The sequence below is a fragment of the Sapajus apella genome, unplaced genomic scaffold, assembly GCF_009761245.1.
Source record: "Sapajus apella isolate SASKATOON/1434 unplaced genomic scaffold, GSC_monkey_1.0 scaffold73, whole genome shotgun sequence".
NCBI classification, from domain to species: Eukaryota; Metazoa; Chordata; class Mammalia; order Primates; family Cebidae; genus Sapajus; species Sapajus apella.
The window spans coordinates 7871615-7890989 of NW_022437013.1; the positions used below are offsets into that span (position 1 = coordinate 7871615).

A 19375-nucleotide genomic window follows, 5' to 3' on the forward strand; every position below is an offset into this window, starting at 1 on the left:
AGGTTACGGGAGGATGGAGGCAGGAAACCACATTGCGATGTATGTACCTATGCAACAATCCTGCATGATCTGCATATGTACCCCAGAACCTAAAGTACAATAAAAAAAAAGATTTGTGTATTGTTTTACAAAGTTACGTTTTTTTAAAAGTTTGAGTGCTTTGTGAAAAATCATTTGTTTAAAATACATTCAAGGTTCATTTGAGTATTCAGAAAAGAAATGCATATAAGAATGTCCTGCTTGTATTGACCTCAAATTGGAAACTACCCTAATATCCTTTAGCAGTAGAATGGATAAATTAACACACTGGGATAATATGCTACAATGAGAGTGAATGCAATGCTATTCCACATAATAATATGGATGTATCTCACAAGCAATCCTGTGTGATAAAAGCCAGGCACAAAAGAATACATACTGGATGACTCTATTAGAGTTCAAAAATAAGGAAAAATACTCTGTGGTGTTAGAAGCTAGGATAATGGTTACCCTTCTAGGAGCTAGTTACTAAATTGGTCACAAGGGGGCTTCTGGGGTATTCTTTTTTTAATCTGGATGCTGATCCCATGGATTGTATTCAGATTGTGGAAATTCATTAAACTGTACACCTGATTTGTGCTTTTCTTTATGTGTGTTATACTTAAATGAAAACTTCCAAAAACAAGTAATCCAGCAGACAAGCAAATGAATTCTTCAAATTCACACACCCTTTCTGTTAACTGCCCCATGTTTCTTTGCTCCTTATTAATCACAGCCAATTTCTTGAATATTCTGTACTCACTGACTTTATTGCCTCACTTTCTACTCATTATTCAACCCATACCAATGTGGCTTTCTGTCCCCAAAATTCCCCCAAATGAGCTCTTACAAAGATCACCAATGGCTTCTTATGTTGTTAAATCCAAAGGAAAAAATTCTATCCTCAACTTGCTTTACTTCCCAACAATATTTGTTTGTTTTTCTTTTTTTCCTGATACATTCTAGCCCGTGAAGAGCCCAGCAGTTAATTCTGCTAACCACTTCTTCATTCTTTAAACCATTCTCTTCCCATTGCTTTTGTGACACAGTACTCTTGTGGCATTCTTCCTACCTCTCTGATTACTCCTTCTGTCTCCTCATCCTCCTCTATCCAGCCATTAAATGCTGAAGATTCCATGAAGACTCAGTTCTAGGTTTTCTCTTCTTATTCTGTACTCCCTTCTTAAATGATCTCATTCATTCCTATGCCTTTCAACACAATCTTAAATCCCAAGTAACAGAAATATCTCAGACTTCCCTAAGCTCTACACTCATATATTCAATGACCTAATTTACATCTCCATTTGGATGCTTCACAGACATCTCAAACTTAGCTTGTCCAAGACTAAAATCTTGATTTCTCTCTGTCCTAAGCTTTTCTCTTATCCATCTCAATAAACTGTACCAACATCCATCTATTTTCCCAAATCAGGGACTTTTAAAAAAGTTCTTTAGTTGGGCTGGGTGCAGTGGCTCATGCCTGTAATCCCAGCACTTTGGGAAGTGAGTGGGTCACTTGAGGTCAGGAGTTCAAGACCAGCCTGGCCAACATGGTGAAACTCCTTCTCTACTAAAAACACAAAAACTAGCTGGGCGTGGTAGCACACACCTGTAATCCAAGCTACTTGGAAGGCTGAGGCAGGAGAATTGCTTGAACCCAGGAGGCAGAGGTTGCAGTGACCTAAAATTGTGCCACTGCATTCCAGCCTGGGTGACAGAGTGAGAATCAAAAAAAAAAAAAAGGAAAAGGAAAAAAACTTCTTCAGTTGCTCAAATCTGGGAGTCCTATAACTTTCTTCCTAATTGTCAATTCTAGCCATGAAAAAATGTGGGAAGAGAGGTAAAAGGATTCATAGCAACCTGTTCTGAAAGTTTTATCCGATTCTGAGGTTTGGCCAGGTAACTGTCATGGGTATCCTGGTGCACCACCCAGATGTCCTCCAGCTGCTGGAAGTGTTGATTGCTGATGACTCACAGCTGTGTCCCTCTTTAGGGAATTGCTTTTGGCCTAAGGTGGTCTTACCCATGGTTATGTCCTCCCAGGAAGGATAGAGGTGGTAAGCCACATGCATCCAATGAGAGTACAAAGACTCACACTCCTTGCCTCAGTTTCAGACAACTCTGAAAGGCAATTCTAGCTCCAGAGCTCCCCATGGGAGCAGCTGGAGCTTTCCATTTCAACTTCTCCCTCCTGCTTCCCTCACTTCCTCACAAGCATTGATCCCAAATGCATTCCCTAGTAAACCTCCTGTACGCAAATCTCTGTATCAGCATCTGTTTCCAGGAAACTTGACCTAAGATAAACTAAAATTGTGCCTACCTAGAAGACTCAAGTAGCAGGAGGCAACATCCAATTTAATACAAAGGGACACATTAATATGAGTGTGGGGTGGAGGGAGACAGAGCAAGTCTACTTACAAGTAAGCCAAGATAGCTACAGGTCAGGGAATGAATAGAAAAGGCTGTGCTATGAAAGGCATAGGTTAGAAAGATCTTACTTCTGCTCAGGAGCAGATTTCAGCTGAGGTCCTTTTTATGCACCTAGTCTAGGTTACCCCTCACTTCTTTTTCTTATGAAAATTAACTCCTGGCCCTACAATCTCAGAAAATAGCACTTTGCTAATATCCATAGTGTGAAGCAGGAAAAGACCAATGTTGGAGGGCTCCTTCTTCCGCTGTGTACACCTTTCCTTAACACACACACACACACACACACACACACACACACACACACACACACAGAGAGAGACAGACACACAGTATTGTTTACCATAGACCAAGGTCTAAAACAACCTATTTATATAACTGTCTGACGGTAGTTACAGTTTTGAAAAATCACCGAGGGGGAAGACAATGCTCTAAGCTCAAAGAATTAAATTTACGTACAAGTTTCCTGCAAATAATTTTATAGTTTTAGCTATTATATTTAGGTCTTATATTTAGGAATCTATTTGGAGTTAATTTTTGTATGTGGTGTAAGATTGGAGTCCAAATTTATTCGTTTGCCTGTGAATATTCAGTTGTTCCATCAATATTTGTTGAAAAGGCTATTATTGAGCCAAAATTTTTACTCTTGTTAAAAATCAATTGACCATAAATGTAAGGGTTGGCATTCAGTTCTTCCTTTAAAAATTATGTGTTACATATTTTCTAAGGCAAAAGTAATGTATGTTTATTGCAAAAAAAGTATATAAGAAAAAAATGAAGATCACATATTTTTCCATCGATCTCAAGGTCACACATGCCACTATTGTTAATATTTTAAAAATACCCTTCCAGGCTGTTTTCTGAAGTGTAATGTTATAATATAATGCTGATTTTCATTCTGCATTTTAAAAAGCTTTACAGTGCCATGGGTATATTTCCATGTCAATAAATATAGATGTACATCAAATCATTGGTTTTATTTGTATGATTATGCCATAGTAAGATTGTGCCTTGTTTTTATCTCTTCCCCTGTTGTTAGATATTAGTTAGTTTCCAACATATTCCCACTGTAACCTAACTCTATGAACACCCTTATGGATACATTGTTCCACATCTGTCCAGTTATTTCAGAGGTAGAAAACTGCTAACCCACTGGCAGATTTCGTCTCACAGATGTTTGGCTTAAATAGCACACATTTTTAAGTAAAGTTATTCTGAATTGGGAGGATTTGCTAGGATACATTCTTAGGAATAAGATTGCTGGGTCTTATGGCACTTAGTTATGATTTGGCAAGGTTCTTCTACTTGCTTGCTCCAGGATGATTGCTGGACTTTCTTTGTATCTGGGCTGGTGCATAGTGGGTGAGTGAATGACAGAGAGGGTAGTGGGAGGCAAGCCTTAGCATTGTTTCGTGAGGTTACTGATGACCCAACCAAAAAAGGTGTCTGAGGATACAGCATATCAAACTAGAAGTACTACTGGATTAAGCATTAAAAAACAGGGATCTAGTTCTAACTTTACTATTATATAGCTCTATCACTTTAGGCTAGTTATTGATCCTCTCTGAGTCTTATTTCCTTACAGGGTTGTTAGAATCAAATGAGATATTGTGTGAAACATGTTTTGAAAACCACAGAGTTCTATACAATTATAAGGCAGTACTATTCTAAATTGCCCAAACTGTTTACACAGGGTTAAACAAATATAAGCTTAGAGTATAAAGCACTGTCTGCTCTTAGAACCTTGCTTTTAGAGAAGCTACTTTCCAAGGATAGTCATGATTCTATGTTGCAGAGATCTAATCTGGTACACTTCAGTTCCACAATCATTTACAGATGATTTCACATGCCAGATACTGTGGGTACAGATGATTATGATTAGTCCCTGTCTTTTCAGAGCTTTACAGTCCACTAGAAAGAGACAAACATGTGTTGAGATCATCAGAAAACAGAGGGGTAAGGAATGTAATAGAGGAGAGAGACAAGACTGCAATACATAAGAGAAACACTCAAGGCCTGAAAGGGAGGGGGAGTGGTTTGAGGCAGAGTTCCGCAGATAGGGTTGAGGAGGAGAAAGGACCAGGTGTATATATGTGTGTGTGTGTGTGTGTGTGTGCACATGTGGGTGAGTGGTAGTCTATGCCAGTTGAGTTAATCTGGGGCTAGACTTTATCTTAGAATCTGTGTTCATTTCTATGCATTTGCATTTTCCTTTTTTAGTTTTGTGTTTCCCTTCATTTTCTAGTCAAGTTCTTTTTGAAAAATGCTAATCTGTTGTTAGCTGTACTAACAGGAAAAAAAGATCTGTCTACACTCATGCCAAGAGACTTAGAGAATCCAAAGTGTTCTTGACGCCAATCATGCTGGTAAAAGTAAAGAGCCCATTTGGAAACTGGGGAAGAGCTTGGAGGCTCTCCTTTTTCCCTCTCTGCCTGCTTCATCTTGAGTTTTTCCCGAATCGTATCCAAACCCTTTACCTTCCAACCATTTGTCTGCTGCCACTGCAGCAGCAACAACCACAGACTTCAGAAAAAAGGCCAGCTAAACATCTTGCCCTTCTCTCTAGCCCACCTCCTTCCCCCCATTTGGGACATCTGAACTTTTCCATTAAAGATAAAAAGTCAAATGCAACGGTTATTGAAACCAGAAGAAATAAAGGGTGTTGTTCTACTCTTAATGCTTATTAAATTCGGACGTAATCTTCTTCATCGCAATTAAGCCTTTAAACCAGCCAATATACTTAAACGAGGTGAAATGAAAAGACTTACTGTAAGGGATGACAAGAGGCTCTTCGGGAAATTAAAATCTCCAGAGATTTCCAAAGTGAGAGTTACTGAGCCAGGAAGGGGAAAGAAAGAAAAGGATTTTTAAAGCTTAATAAACAGGATACCAATTAGACCATGGGATTAAAAAGCTAGGTGATGTCAGTGTTATCGATGGGAGGAGGGGTTAACTGGAGCCAGAGAATTAATAAGCACTGTGTTGCTTCCAGATCCTTCTTTGATTCACTTTCCTTTTAACCTGGCTGGGTATATCTTTTCTATCTTAATTTACCTTCTGTGACATGAGAAGAAACATGTGGTGATGAGGAAATTCCTACTGACTTGTGTAAAGATTCTAAAATGGTGTTTCTTCAATTTCCAAGTCCTTAATACTGCTCTGACACCTTTAATGCTAGAACTTGAGTGAGCTCTCTGCCTACTGACCACAGTCTGAAACTATGTCATCTCAGGAAAGAAAAGGCTAAGGTTCTCCAATAACCCAATACGGGTCTGGGCTGGGAAAATAATCTCTGTGTTTCCATGGGTGCTTGATATTCTGTCACCTTTTTGGACAGACAGCCTTTTCCCAGAGGCCAGAGGTCCTTTCTTCCCCATTTCACACTTCCCGGCTGTCTCAGGGCAGACCAGAAGTAGCGCTAAGGCGTAGGAAGGACGCCTCCCAACTTGGGAGGTTTTCCAGGGCCCCAGTTTCCACCAGCCAGAAGTTTGATTTACTGGCACCATCTGTGGGAAGACAAATGGCCCCTTCTGGCTGTGCTGGTCAGATGCAGGGAAGGAAGGAAAGAAGGAGAAAAAAATGGAGGAAGGCAGATTAGTACATCAATAAATACCCAAGTGACATATGACGAGTGAACAAATAAAAATCCCACACAGGAAGGCGGCAGGTGTCCTGTGATGGTGATGTTGAAGTGAAAGGGGTGACACTTTCCTTTTTTTTTTTTTAGCCCAAGGATAATCTGTTAAATTCTGGGTGCAAACAATACAGTATAACTCTTATGGTTGCCATGACAACGTGAATCCCTCTCCTCTGATGTCAGGCTGCTCTTCTCCCTCCTTGAGAATTCAGAATGCCAGTTTTCTTTCCGCAGTAAACGCTGTGCCTGGTTTCAAGGGCTCATTGATGGGCTCATCTAATAACTCCCTGTCTCCCAGGACTGTTTGTTCCGGAACCCTAAGGTCACATTCCTTTTGGGGCAGAGGGAGCCCGACATGTGGGAGACTAGACCAGGGAGGACAGATTGTTCCAGTTAGGCACGTGACCTAATTTTGCTGATGTCTGGCCCAGCCTCTGACCATTCCAAAGTCCACGTCTGTCCTCCCTCTACCTTACACTGACGCCAGATCTGCCTTTAGAACACAGTACTAAGATCTGCTTTGAGGAGTAGGCTGGGGACTATGGTTTAATTTGAAAGCTTTCTGCTAAAAATCTATTTATCCGTTGGCCTGCCGCAAACTCTCATTATTAGAATCACTTTTATAGATGAAAGCCTTAAAATTGCTGCCAAATTAAAATGCTCCCTGTATATGGAAATACGAACTAGCTTGTAAAGCCTTAGAGTAAATTAGAAAGGGAGGACAGAGCTTTTGAGGGCCTGGGACACAGGATCAATCAATCTGATGCAGGAGGAGGAATAGGTCCATAATACTGGAAACTTGTCAGCACACACTAATTTTTCACGTTCCTCCCAAGCCTATTCCCCTTTTATCCTAGCTCATTAAACCTAGAAGGCATTCTCAATACCTTCTTCTCACCACTCAAGTCCAACTAATCATTACTTCATGTGATTTCTAACTTCTTCACATCTCTCGAAGCTATCTACTTCTCTTCACCTCCATAATCACTTCCCTAGTCCAGATCATCCTCATTTCTCACCTGTGTTGCTTTACTGCACAAGTCTACTAACTCATCTTCCTAGTCCTATTTTTTTCCCTTTTGTCACCCATTCTACACCCTGCAGCTATTCTCTAACACGAGAATGTGGTCATGCCTCTCCTCTGCTTAACACATAACAATGCAATCCTATATTGCTTACTGGGTAAAGGTCAGCCTACTTAGCACAACACTCAAGACCCTCCACATGTGACCCAGCTCTTTTTTTTTTAATTATACTTTAAGTTCTGGGGTATATGTGCAGAACCTGCAGGTTTGTTTTGTAAATATACACATGCCATGATGGTTTGCTGCATCCATCACCCCATCATCTACATTAGGTATTTCTCCTAATACTGTCCCTCCCCTTTCCCCATCCCCCTGCTATCCCTCTCCTAGCCCCTCCACCTCCGACAGGCCCCAGTGTGTGATGTTCCCCTCCCTGTGTCCATTTGTTTTCATTGTTCAACACCAACTTATGAGTGAGAACATGCAGTGTTTGGTTTTCTGTTCTTGTGTCAGTTTACTGAGAATGATGGTTTCCAGCTTTATCCATGTCCCTGCAAAGGACATGAATTCATCCTTTTTATGGCTGCATAGTATTCCATGGTGTATATGTGCCACATTTTCTTTATCCAGTCTATCACTGATGGACATTTAGGTTGGTTCCAAGTCTTTGCTATTGTGAACAGTGCCACAATAAACATACATGTGCATGTGTCTTTATAGTAGAATGATTTATAATCCTTTGGGTATATACCCAGCAATGGGATTGCTGTGACCCAGCTCTTGCATCCCCAGACATATGTCACATCTCTCACCCTACCCCAACACTTCCCACGTGACCTACACTTTAACTACAGCTATCTACTCTTTGTGGTTTATTGAACTTATCATGCTTCTGATCTTTTGCAGAAGAGGCTTACTTTCACTGAAACACACTCCCATTTCTTTCCCCTTTATCTAGTTTACTCCTATTAGTCCTAGTCCTTTAAGGGTGAGCTCATGTACCACCTCCTCCAAAGTCTAGATTAGTTACTTTTCTGCCAGGGACCCACAGTACTCATGTATCTTTCAGAAAATGCAGGGAATAAACTGTGTTGTAGTTATCTGTTGAGTTATAGATACAGATATCCCCCAGTGGGCTATGAGTTTTGTGAGGACAGACCTGTGTCCTTATTTACTTTTATATCTCTAGTCTGTAACACGGTATCTGTCAATCGGCAATTCTCAGTAAATATTTGTTGAACAAATGAACAGAACTCAGACAATATCAATAATCCAGGGGAATAGCTGCTGTTCTTGGTGGGGGAGAGAAGGAAAAAGGGGAAACTGAAACCTAGGGGGAAAAGAATAAATAAAATCCAAAACAATTCTTAAAAATAGCATTAAAGAGGAATAAGGCCTATCAGATATTGAAACATGTTTTGATGTACATTAAAACAGTTTGGTTCTAGAGAAAAAAATAGATCAATGTCTATTAACAGTCCTAAATACATGTGGGAAATGAGTATATTTTAAAGATGGCATAGCAAATCAAGGGAGGGGGAAGATGAATTATTCAGAAATTATACTAGTACAACAAGCTAGCTGAATTCTCTAACTTACTTTTTACACCAGAATTAATTATGGCTTAATCAAACATTTTAATAGAAAAATAAAATGTTAAAAGTACATAAAGAAAGTATTGGAGAATTCAAATATATACAATCCTGGAAAGGGGTGAGCATTTCTAAGCAGGCAACAAATTCAAAAACCTTAAAAATTGGATAAATGTGACTACATAAACATTGAAAATCTTGCCACAGCAAAGAAACAAACAAACAAAAAAAAACAAAAAACAAAGTCAAATGACAAACTACAATATATTTGCAACACTTACAATTTCCTTAATTTCCAGAGAGCTCAAGCAAATCAAAAGAAAAACACCAACAACCCAGAAACAAATGAGCAAATAATATGAATAGGCAGTTTAAATAAAAGTTAATACAGGCCGAGTGTGGTGGCTCACGCCTGTTATCCCAGAACTTTGGGAGGCCAAGGCAGGTGCATCACCTGAGGTCAGAAGTTCCAGACCAACTTGGTCAACATGGTGAAACCTTGTCTCTAAAAATAAAAATAAAAATAAATTAGCTGGGCATAGTGGCAGATGCCTGTAATCCCAGCTACTCCAGAAGCTGAGGCAGGAGAATTGCACAAACCTAGGAGGCAGAAGTTAAGCAGTGAGCTGAGGTTGTGCCATTACACACTAGCCTGGGCAACAAGAGCAAAACTCTGTCTCAAAAAAGAGAGATGCAAATGGCAAATACACATATTATTAAAGTTCAGCCTTACTTATAAACAAATAAATGCAAATCAAATCAGCCAGATGCTATTTTTTTTTTTTAACCAAGCGTCCTGGCAAAATTTTAAAGAGATTGGTCACATCCAGTGTTGATGAAAGCGTAGGGGAGTAGGCAATTTAGCAACTACAACTTTTAGTATACATATCCTCTACCTAACAACTCTACTTATATTGCATAGTGATTAAGAGCACAGGCTCTGGAGTGAGACTGTCTAAGTTCAATTTCTGTCTCTACAACTTAGCTTTGTGACCTTAGGAAAGTTCCTTAACCTCTTTAAGCCTCAGTTTCCTCCTCTGCAAAATGAAGATAATAAGAGTACTGACCTCATAGAGTTCTTGCAAAAATAAAATGAGATAAGGCACGTAAAGTGCTTAGCACAGTACCTAACACGTAGTAAGCACTCAATAAGCATTAGCTGTTATTATTATTGTTGTGCTTAAAGGGGCATTTATCAGGATATTCGTTGTAGCCGTAGTTTATAAGAGAAAAAAAACCCTAGAAACAACTTAAATATCCATCAATAAGAAATTGCTTTAATAAATGATGATACACTTATGCACTGTCATTATGCAGTCATTAAAAAGAAAGAGATTAGACACATTTAATCCTATTTGGATTAAACCATGAAGCTATGGACTGTGTAAAAACTATGATTTCATTTGTGTAAATAAAAACAGAAAATATGCCTCTTTCTTTCCCTTTTTCTCTCTCTCCATATGTACATATATATAATACTTTTTTTTTCTTGAAGTTTATTCAACGTACTAAAAATAGTGTTTATCTTTGGAGAAAGGATCTAGTGGGGATAGATGGGATGATGGACGGGAGAGTTTTGCATTTCAGTTCATACTTCTATGAACTGTTTGATCTTTAGATCGTGTGTGTGTGTGTGTGTGTGTGTGTGTGTGTGTGTGGTGTATACGTATATATATAATATTCTTAAATTTAAAGAAATGTCCTGATAAACTCAAATCTGTTCACAACCCTCCAACAGCTTTCCACCTCACTCTGAATAAAAGCTTAAATCCTTTCAATGGCCTGCCAGGTCCTCATGATCTGATCTCTTGCTCTGCCCTTCCCTCTCCAACCTTACCTCCAGCTGCTCACTCTGGTCCAGTCACACTGATTTCTGCACTTTTCTGTGGACATGCCAACTAGAGTCTCATCTCAGGACCCTTATCCTTGCTATTGCCTTCTGCCTTTGAAGTTCTTCCTGCAACCATTCATCTTCCTTACTTCCTCACCTCCTTTAAGTCTTAACTCAAATGCCACATTCTCAGCAAGGCCTTCTCTGCCCCTCCCGCATTTAAAAATTGCAACTTCTGACATTTTGTTCCCCATATCCTGCTGTATTTTTTACACAGCATTTACAACAATCTAATATACTATATATTTTCATAGTTACTTTATCACCTATCTCTCTGTGCTGTCACGTAAGATCCATGAAGATTTTCGTCTGTTCTGTTCACATTCATTGCTATATCTCTAGTGCCTAGTGTCTAGTGTCTCACAAATAGTAGATACTCAAAAAACATTTGTTGAATGAATGAATGAGAATTCCAGGCAAGAAGGAGCCTAAGTACTCAGTCTCTCTTTTTTCCTTATTCCAATTCTTCTCTGGGGTTTTTTCTTATTCCTTCTCCCCCTTGTATTTCTAACTTCCCCTTTAACTTTTTGCCTGACAAAGCTAAAAAGATACTTGTTGAAAGAGTGGGTTTTTTATATCCATTCTGAGATATTTGTATATCCATTCTGAGTATTTAGTTATCCACTGATAACTAAAAAGTAAAAATTCCACGAGTATTTTCATTTTAGTAGGGATCAAAATCTATACTCAAAGGGATTATCCACTTTCTTGGAGTCCCTGAGATCTCCTCACGCTTGGAGTGTACTTGTTACTAACTTTGGGGACACAGCCCCTCTACTTTCCCCCTCCCACTTACTTAATGGACCCCATGAGCCTAGCAGTTATTTAAAGATAATTATTTAATTTTCACAATTCCTAGGCCCTAAAAAGAGTGTATAACGCCAAGACCCATCAGTGTGCTGTATTCAGGAGACGCCATGACATGTGGAAAGACACACATAGGCTCAAAATAAAGGGATGGAGGACTATTTACCAAGAAAATGGAAAGAAAAAAAAAACAGGGGTTGCAATCCTAGTCTTCGATAAAACAGACTTTAAACCAACAAAGATTAAAAAAAGACAAAGAAGGGCATTACATAATGGTAAAGGGATCAATGCTACAAGAGGAGCTAGCTATCCTAAATATATATACACCCAATACAGGAGCACCCAGATTCATAAAGCAAGTTCTTAGAGACCTACAAAGAGACTTAGACTCCCACACAATAATAGTGGGAGACTTTAACAATCCACTGTCAGTATTAGACAGATCAACGAGACAGAATATTAACAAGGATATCCAGGACTTGAACTCAGCTCTAGACTATGCTGACCTAATAGACACCTACAGATCTCTCCACCTCAAATGAACAGAATATACATTCTTCTCAGCACCACATTGCACTTATTCTAAAATCGACCACATAATTGGAAATAAACCACTCCTCAGCAAATGCAAAAGAACTAAAATCAAAACAAATTATCTCTCAGACCACAGTGCAATCAAATTAGAACTCAGGATTAAGAACTCACTCAAAACCACACAACTACATGGAAATTGAACAACATGCTCCTGAATGACTACTGGGTAAATAATGAAATTAAAGCAGAAAGATATAAGTTCTTCGAAACCAATGAGAACAAAGACACAACGTACCAGAATCTCTGGGGCACAGCTAAAGCAGTGTTTAGAGGGAAATTTAGAGTACTAAATGCCCACAGGAGAAAGCTGGAAAGATCTAAAATCAACACCCTAACATCACAATTAAAAGAACTAGAGAAGCAAGAGCAAATGAATTCAAAAGCTAGCAGAAGACCAGAAATAATTAAGATCAGGGCAGAACTGAAGGAGATAGAGACATGAAAATCCCTTCAAAAAATAAATAAACCCAAAGTAAAAAAAAATAAAAAAATAAATAAATCCAGGAGCTGGTTTTTTGAAAAGATTAACAAAATAGGTGGACTGCTAGCCAGACTAATAAAGAAGAAAAGAGAGAAGAATCAAATAGACACAATAAAAAATGATAAAGGGAATATTACCACTGATCCCACAGAAATACCAAACTACCATCAGAGAATACTATAAACACCTCTACACGAATAAAATAGAAAATCTACAAGAAATGGATAAATTCCTGGACATATACACCCTCTCAAGACTAAGCCCGGAAGAAGTCAAATCCCTGAATAGACCGATAACAAGTTCTGAAATTGAGGCAGTAATTAAGAGCCTACCAATCAAAAAAAGCCCAGAAACAGATGGATTTACAGCCAAATTCTACCAGAGGCGGTACAAAGAGGAGCTGGTACCATTCCTTCTGAAACTATTTTAAATGATAGAAAAAGAGGGATTCCTTCCTAACTCATTTTATGAGGCCAGCATCATCCTGATACCAAAACCTGGCAGAGACACAACAGAAAAAAAGAAAATTCAGACCAATATCCCTGATGAACATCGATGTGAAAACCCTCCATAAAATACTGGCAAACTGAATCCAGCAGCACATCAAAAAGTTTATCCATCACGATCAAGTCAGCTTCATTCCTTGGCGGCAAGGCTGGTTCAACATATGCAAATCAATAAATATAAACCATCACAGAAACAGAACCAATGACAGAAACCACATGATTATCTCAATAGATGCAGAAAAGTCCTTCGATAAAATTCAACACCGCTTCATGCTAAAAGCTCTCAACAAACTAGGTATTGATGGAACGTATCTCAAAATAATAAGAGTTATTTATGACAAAACCACAACCAATAACATACTGAGTGAGCAAAAGCTGGAAGCATTCCCCTTGAAACCCTGCACAAGACAAGGATGCCCTTTTTCACCACTCCTATTTATCACAGTATTGGACGTTCTGGCCAGGGCAATCAGGCAAGAGAAAGAAATAAAGTGTATTCAAATAGGAAGAAAGTAAGTCAAATAGTCTCTCTTTGTAGATGACATGATTGTATATTTAGAAAACCCCATCATCTCAGTCCAAAATCTTCATAAGCTGATAAGCAGCTTCAGCAGTCTCAGGATACAAGATCAATGTGCAAAAATCACAAGCATTCCTATACACCAATAACAGACAAACAGAGAGTCAAATCATGAGTGAACTCCCATTCAAAATTGCTACAAAGAGAATAAAATACCTAGGAATACAACTTACAAGGGATGCGAAGGACCTTCTCAAGGAGAACTACAAACTAGTGCTCAAGGACATAAGAGAGGACACAAACAAATGGAAAAATATTCCATGCTCACGGATAGGAAGAATCAATATCATGAAAATGGCCATACTCCCAAAGTAATTTATAGATTCAGTGCTATTATCATCAAGCTATTATTGATTTTCTTCATGAAACTGGAAAAAACCACTTTAAACTTCATATGGAACCAAAAGGGAGTCCGCACAGCCAAGACAATTCTAAGCAAAAAGAACAAAGCTGGAGGCATCATGCTACCTGAATTCAAACTATACAGGGCTACAAGGATACATAGAATTCAAACTATATATAACTGCAAGGCTACAGTAATCAAAACAGCATGGTACTGGTACCAAAAGAGATATATAGACCAGTGGAACAGAACAGAGGCCTCAGAAATAATTCCACACACCTACAATAATCTGATCTTTGACAAACCTGACAAAAAGAAGCAATGGGGAAACGATTCCCTATTTAATAAATGGTGTTGGAAAAACTGGCTAGCCATACACAAGAAACTAAAACTGAACCTCTTCCTTGCACCTTATACAAAAATTAACTCAAGATGGAATAAAGACTTAAATGTCAGAGCTAAAACCATAAAAAACCCTAGAAGAAAACCTAGGCAATACCATTCAGGACATGGGCATGGGCAAAGATTTCGTGACTAAAACACCAAAAGCAATGGCAACAATAGCCAAAATTGATAAATGGGATCTAACTGAACTAAAGAGCTTCTGCACAGCAAAAGAAATTATCATCAGAGTGAACAGGCAACCTATAAAATGGGAGAACATTTTTGCAATCTACCCATTTGAGAAAGGGCTAATATCCCGAATCCACAAGGAACTTAAACAAATTTACAAGAAAAAAACACAAACAAACCCATCAAAAAGTGGGCAAAAAATATGAACAGACACTTCTCAGAATAATACATTGTCTGGATGCGGTGGCTCACACTTGTAATCCCAGCACTTTAGGAGGCCGAGGGGAGCAGATCATGAGGTTAGGAGTTTGAGACCAGCCTGGTCAATATAGTGAAACCCCCTGTCTACTAAAAATACAAAAATTAGCCGGGCATGGTTGCATGTGCCTATAGTCCCAGCTACCCGGGAGGCTGAGACAGGAGAATCACTTGAACCCAGAAGCAGAGGTTGTGGTGAGCCGAGATTGCACCACTGCACTTCAGCCTGGACAGCAGAGTGAGACTCAGTCTCAAAAACAAAACAAAACAAAACAAAAAAAAAAAAAAAAAAAGAAGAAGAAGACATTTATGCGGCCAAAAAACATACAAAAAAAAAAAGCTAATTATCACTGGTCATTAGAGAAATGGAAACCAAAACCACAATGAGATACCATGTCACACCAGTTAGAACGGTGATCACAGGAAATAACATGTTTGAGAGGATGTGGAGAAATAGGAATGCTTTTACACTGTTGGTGGGACTGTAAATCAGTTCAACTATTGTGGAAGACGGTGTGGTGATTCCTTAAGAACCTAGAACCAGAAATAGCATTTGACCCGGCAATCACGTTATTGGGTATATACCCAAAGGATGATAAATCATTCTACTATAAAGACACATACACATGTATGTTTATTGCAGCACTATTCACAATAGCAAAGACTTGGAATCAACCCAAATGCCCATCAATGATAGACTGGATAAAGAAAATGTGGCACATATACACCACGGAATACTATGCAGTCATAAAAAACATGAGTTTATGTCCTTTGCAGGAACATGGATGAAGCTGGAAACCATCATTCTCAGCAAACTAACACAGGAACAAAACCAAACACCGCATGTTCTCACTCATAAGTGGGCGTTGAACAATGAGAACACATGGACACAAGGAGGGGAACATCACACACTGTGGTCTGTTCAGGGGTGGGAGACTAGGGGAGGGATAGTATTAGGAGAAATACCTAATGTAGGTGACAGGTTGATGGGTGCAGCAAACCACCATGGCATGTGCATATCTATGTAACAAACCTGCACATTCTGCACATGTATCCCAGGACTTTAAGTATTAAAAAAAAAGAGTACATAACAAGAAAAATAGCCAGGTGCAGTGGCTCACGCCCATAATCCCAGCACTCTAGTAGGCTGAGGCAGGTGGATTATTTGAGCCCAGGAGTTTGAGAACAGCCTGAGCAACATGACAAAACCTCATCTCTACTAAAATACACAAATTAGCCAGGCATGGTGGCACGTGCCTGTATTCCCAGCTACTAGGGAGGCTAAGGTGGAAGGAACGCTTGAGTTTGGTAGGTCGAGGCTGCAATGAGTCGAGGTCACACCACTGCACTCCAGCCTGGGCAACAGAGTGAGACTTTATCTCAAAAAAAAAAAAAAAAAAAAGAAAAGAAAAAGAAAAAGAAAACAAGAAGCAAACAAACTCATGGTGCAAAGTATGAATATTCTTAAAGAAATATGTACACATGACTGTAAATACATACATGCCTGTAAATACATACATGCCTGTAAATACATACACACATTTACATACACTGGCTGTCAAAAATATATCAAGGCAATTTCTAAGCAGTTTCCTACAAACAACGGTAATATATCTGATACTTAAAACAGCAAAATCCTTGAAAAATTCTTAGTGTTGCAAAGCCCTGTATCTTTTATAAGCCAATAAAAATATAATTCCAGATCCATATATATACAGATCACTCAAATTGGTCCCATCTTCTGCAAAAAGGCAGGAGACAGGATGAACTCTGCTAATAGAATTATACTTGAATATGTGTGGGAGGCCCAGGGTCACAATCAAACCATTCAGTTTTATTCAGGGGCAGATAACCATCGTGTGTGCGTGTGTGTGTGTGTGTGTGTGTGTGTGTGTGTGTGTGTGTGTGGTGGGAGAAATAATTTCGATTGAATTGTGGGGTGAGAGGGTCTTAAAATCCTTTCAGCTCCCATCCACTGTCCATACCAGATACTTCTCTTCCTCCAACACTGACTCCAATACCTTCCGTGGGTCAGGTCAAAAGTACCTTGTGGGGACTGGTCATTTTGGGAGGTGGGAATAGTGACTGCGGAGCTTAGAGTCTGATGGAAAGTTGGGCCATCTGGGATACCCAGCAGGACCTCCTGGCTGAATGCCCCAAATACGTGACCAGCAACAAGGTCATAAGCATCAAAGAACTCAGAGAAGAGAATAATGGTGGAGTCGAATCTGTCAGCTTAAAAAAGACAAACTATTGATTTGAAAGAACATCCTATTGTTCAGGCCTCAGCTTATTTGATCCTCATGGAGAAGGGAGTCTAGTTGTAACTCAGTGTTTGTCAACATTTAATGTGCTTGTTAAAAAAGTTTCCCAGACCTCATTCCCATAGATGCCTAGTCAGTTAAGTTGAGATAAGGTTCATGAATCCACGTTTATAACAAGCCTATCGTCACCTATGCTGATACTACTGATTCTTCAAGAACTACACTTTGGAAATCACAGATTTTGTTTTAGCTCAAAACTTCTCAAGCTTCAATGTGCATATGAATCATCTGGAAATCTTGTTAAAATTTAGATTTTGATTCAAAAGGTCTGAGGTGGGGCCTGAGATTCCACATTTCTAACTAGCTCCCAGGAGATGATGGTGCTGCTTGCTGGTTTACAGGCCACACTTTGACTAGCAAGGGTTTAGCACATGTTCCCTGTGATGGTTAATTTTATTACATATGTCACCCTCACTGGGCCCCAGGATATGGAGACAGTTGGTCAAATCCTATTCTCGGTGTGTTTGTGAGGGTGTGTCTGGATGAGATTAACATTTGGACACTGACTCTTCTTGAGTCTCAAGCTGGCCATCTTTCAGACTGGAACTACACTGTCAGCTCTCCTGGGTCTTCAGCTTGCCAACTGCAGAGTTTGTGACTTCTCAGCTTCCATAATTATGGAAGCCAATCCCTTAACATAAATTTCTTTCTATATTTCTATCTCTATCACTATCCATATCTATGTCTATTTATTGTCTATGGTCCATATCTCTATCCTATTTGTTCTGTTTCTCTGGAGAACCCTGATTAATACATCCCAAGATCTAATTTGAAACTCTGATCCCCCTATGATTGGGTACTGTGTTTCAATGTTGGGGCATATTAGTCTAAACTGGAATTCTGGAGGCCTAAAATGTCGTACTCTTTGGCATTAGAAGCAGTGACCAAAATCTGCTATGGGTTCATGGGTTTCCTGAACCTTATAAACGGTAACAATTTGTGTTTTGTGAATCTTACATTGTGCCAAGAGTTATGCTAAATATTTATCTGAATTATCTTATCTGAAACTCCCAACAGGTAGTACTATTACTATCCCCATTTTATAAATGGGAAAATGAAGACTCACAGAGTTTAAGTAAGTTAAGTGAGGCACAACCTTACTCTCTTCTTTGACTTTCAAAAAGAAATCTTGGTCAAATGCTTCAAGAGAATTTTGAATCCCATCTGTCTCACAGCAAGCCCAAGCTTCTAACTATTATATTACCCTGTCCTTCCTGCTGACCAGTTATCGTATTGCCTAATTCACATGAGGGGTTCAAGGTAGATTTTGGAGACATGTCTCTCTGCTAGTGTCCCAGAAGATACACGAAAAATACTTACTGTGCTTTTCCTCTTTGTGAGTAATTATGGGATGCTTACATTCTACAATTTGGTGACAGGTCTCAGTTCTGCATGGCTCATTTTTGAGTCACGACTATATGTTGGGTTTCCTGGTATAGGCAGATTACAGTTAGTGTATTCAGGCCCCCATCAGTCCAGAGCACTAGGCTATTTTTCACAGGTTAACAGCATTTATTCATCGTCTGTGCATGTCTCAATATTGCAATCATCAGTAGACATCAGTTTCCAGAAGATAGGCTCTAACACTTTGGATGATCGGCAAGGGGCCTGCAGAGTTCAGTACCAGGCAATGTTTCCTATCTGTAGGTGGCAGCAAACAAAGTGATGGGCCAGATGAAACAAATGGTTGCAGGAGTGACCCAAGTCCAGATCCAATAAAAGCTTTCTTTGAAGCTCTCATTTCTGAAACAACCCATCATTCCCAGAGGAGAGGAGTATGGGTGTTTCCAAAGCCAAAAACAAACTCTCTCTGAACAGATTAATCCTTCTGCCACAGAGGTAAAGCTCAAAACAAAAAACTGGCCAAGGAGCTCTGATGATATCTATCTATCAGCCAATCCAAGGGCAAATCAGGCTGCACACAGAATGGGGAACAGAGCCAAACCAGTTGAGTCAGCTGGGCCCTTAACTGTAAGAATGAAAAATATTTCTCACTTCAACTGGTGGCATTAATATCACAAGGTACTAGGGCTCATTTATGGTGGTAGCGGATACATTCAATTAAGGAATATATATATATATATATGCCCTTACCTCTTTTCTCTGCAGGCATCGTCTCTTCCTCATTCAATTACTGCTGCACAAACTAAAAAGACTTTTGGGCTGGAAGTCTGAGTGGCTTGACTAAAGATTTACCCTTTGTGCAAAGTAAGGTTTTAGTGAGGAAAAGGAACTGGGGCTGGGTGGCCTATTAGCTCTGAACAAATTTTTGTGGATTTGCTTGAAGATGCCTGTGATGTCAGCGTCTCCATTTCTATG

The 19375-nt window shown here is 39.3% G+C and overlaps 1 pseudogene; it reads right to left on the reverse strand.

Moving 5' to 3' along the window:
• Positions 1-19169, reverse strand: part of LOC116531931 — a 54998-nt pseudogene extending 35829 nt beyond the window's left edge.
• Between the last annotated feature and the right edge of the window lie 206 nt (positions 19170-19375).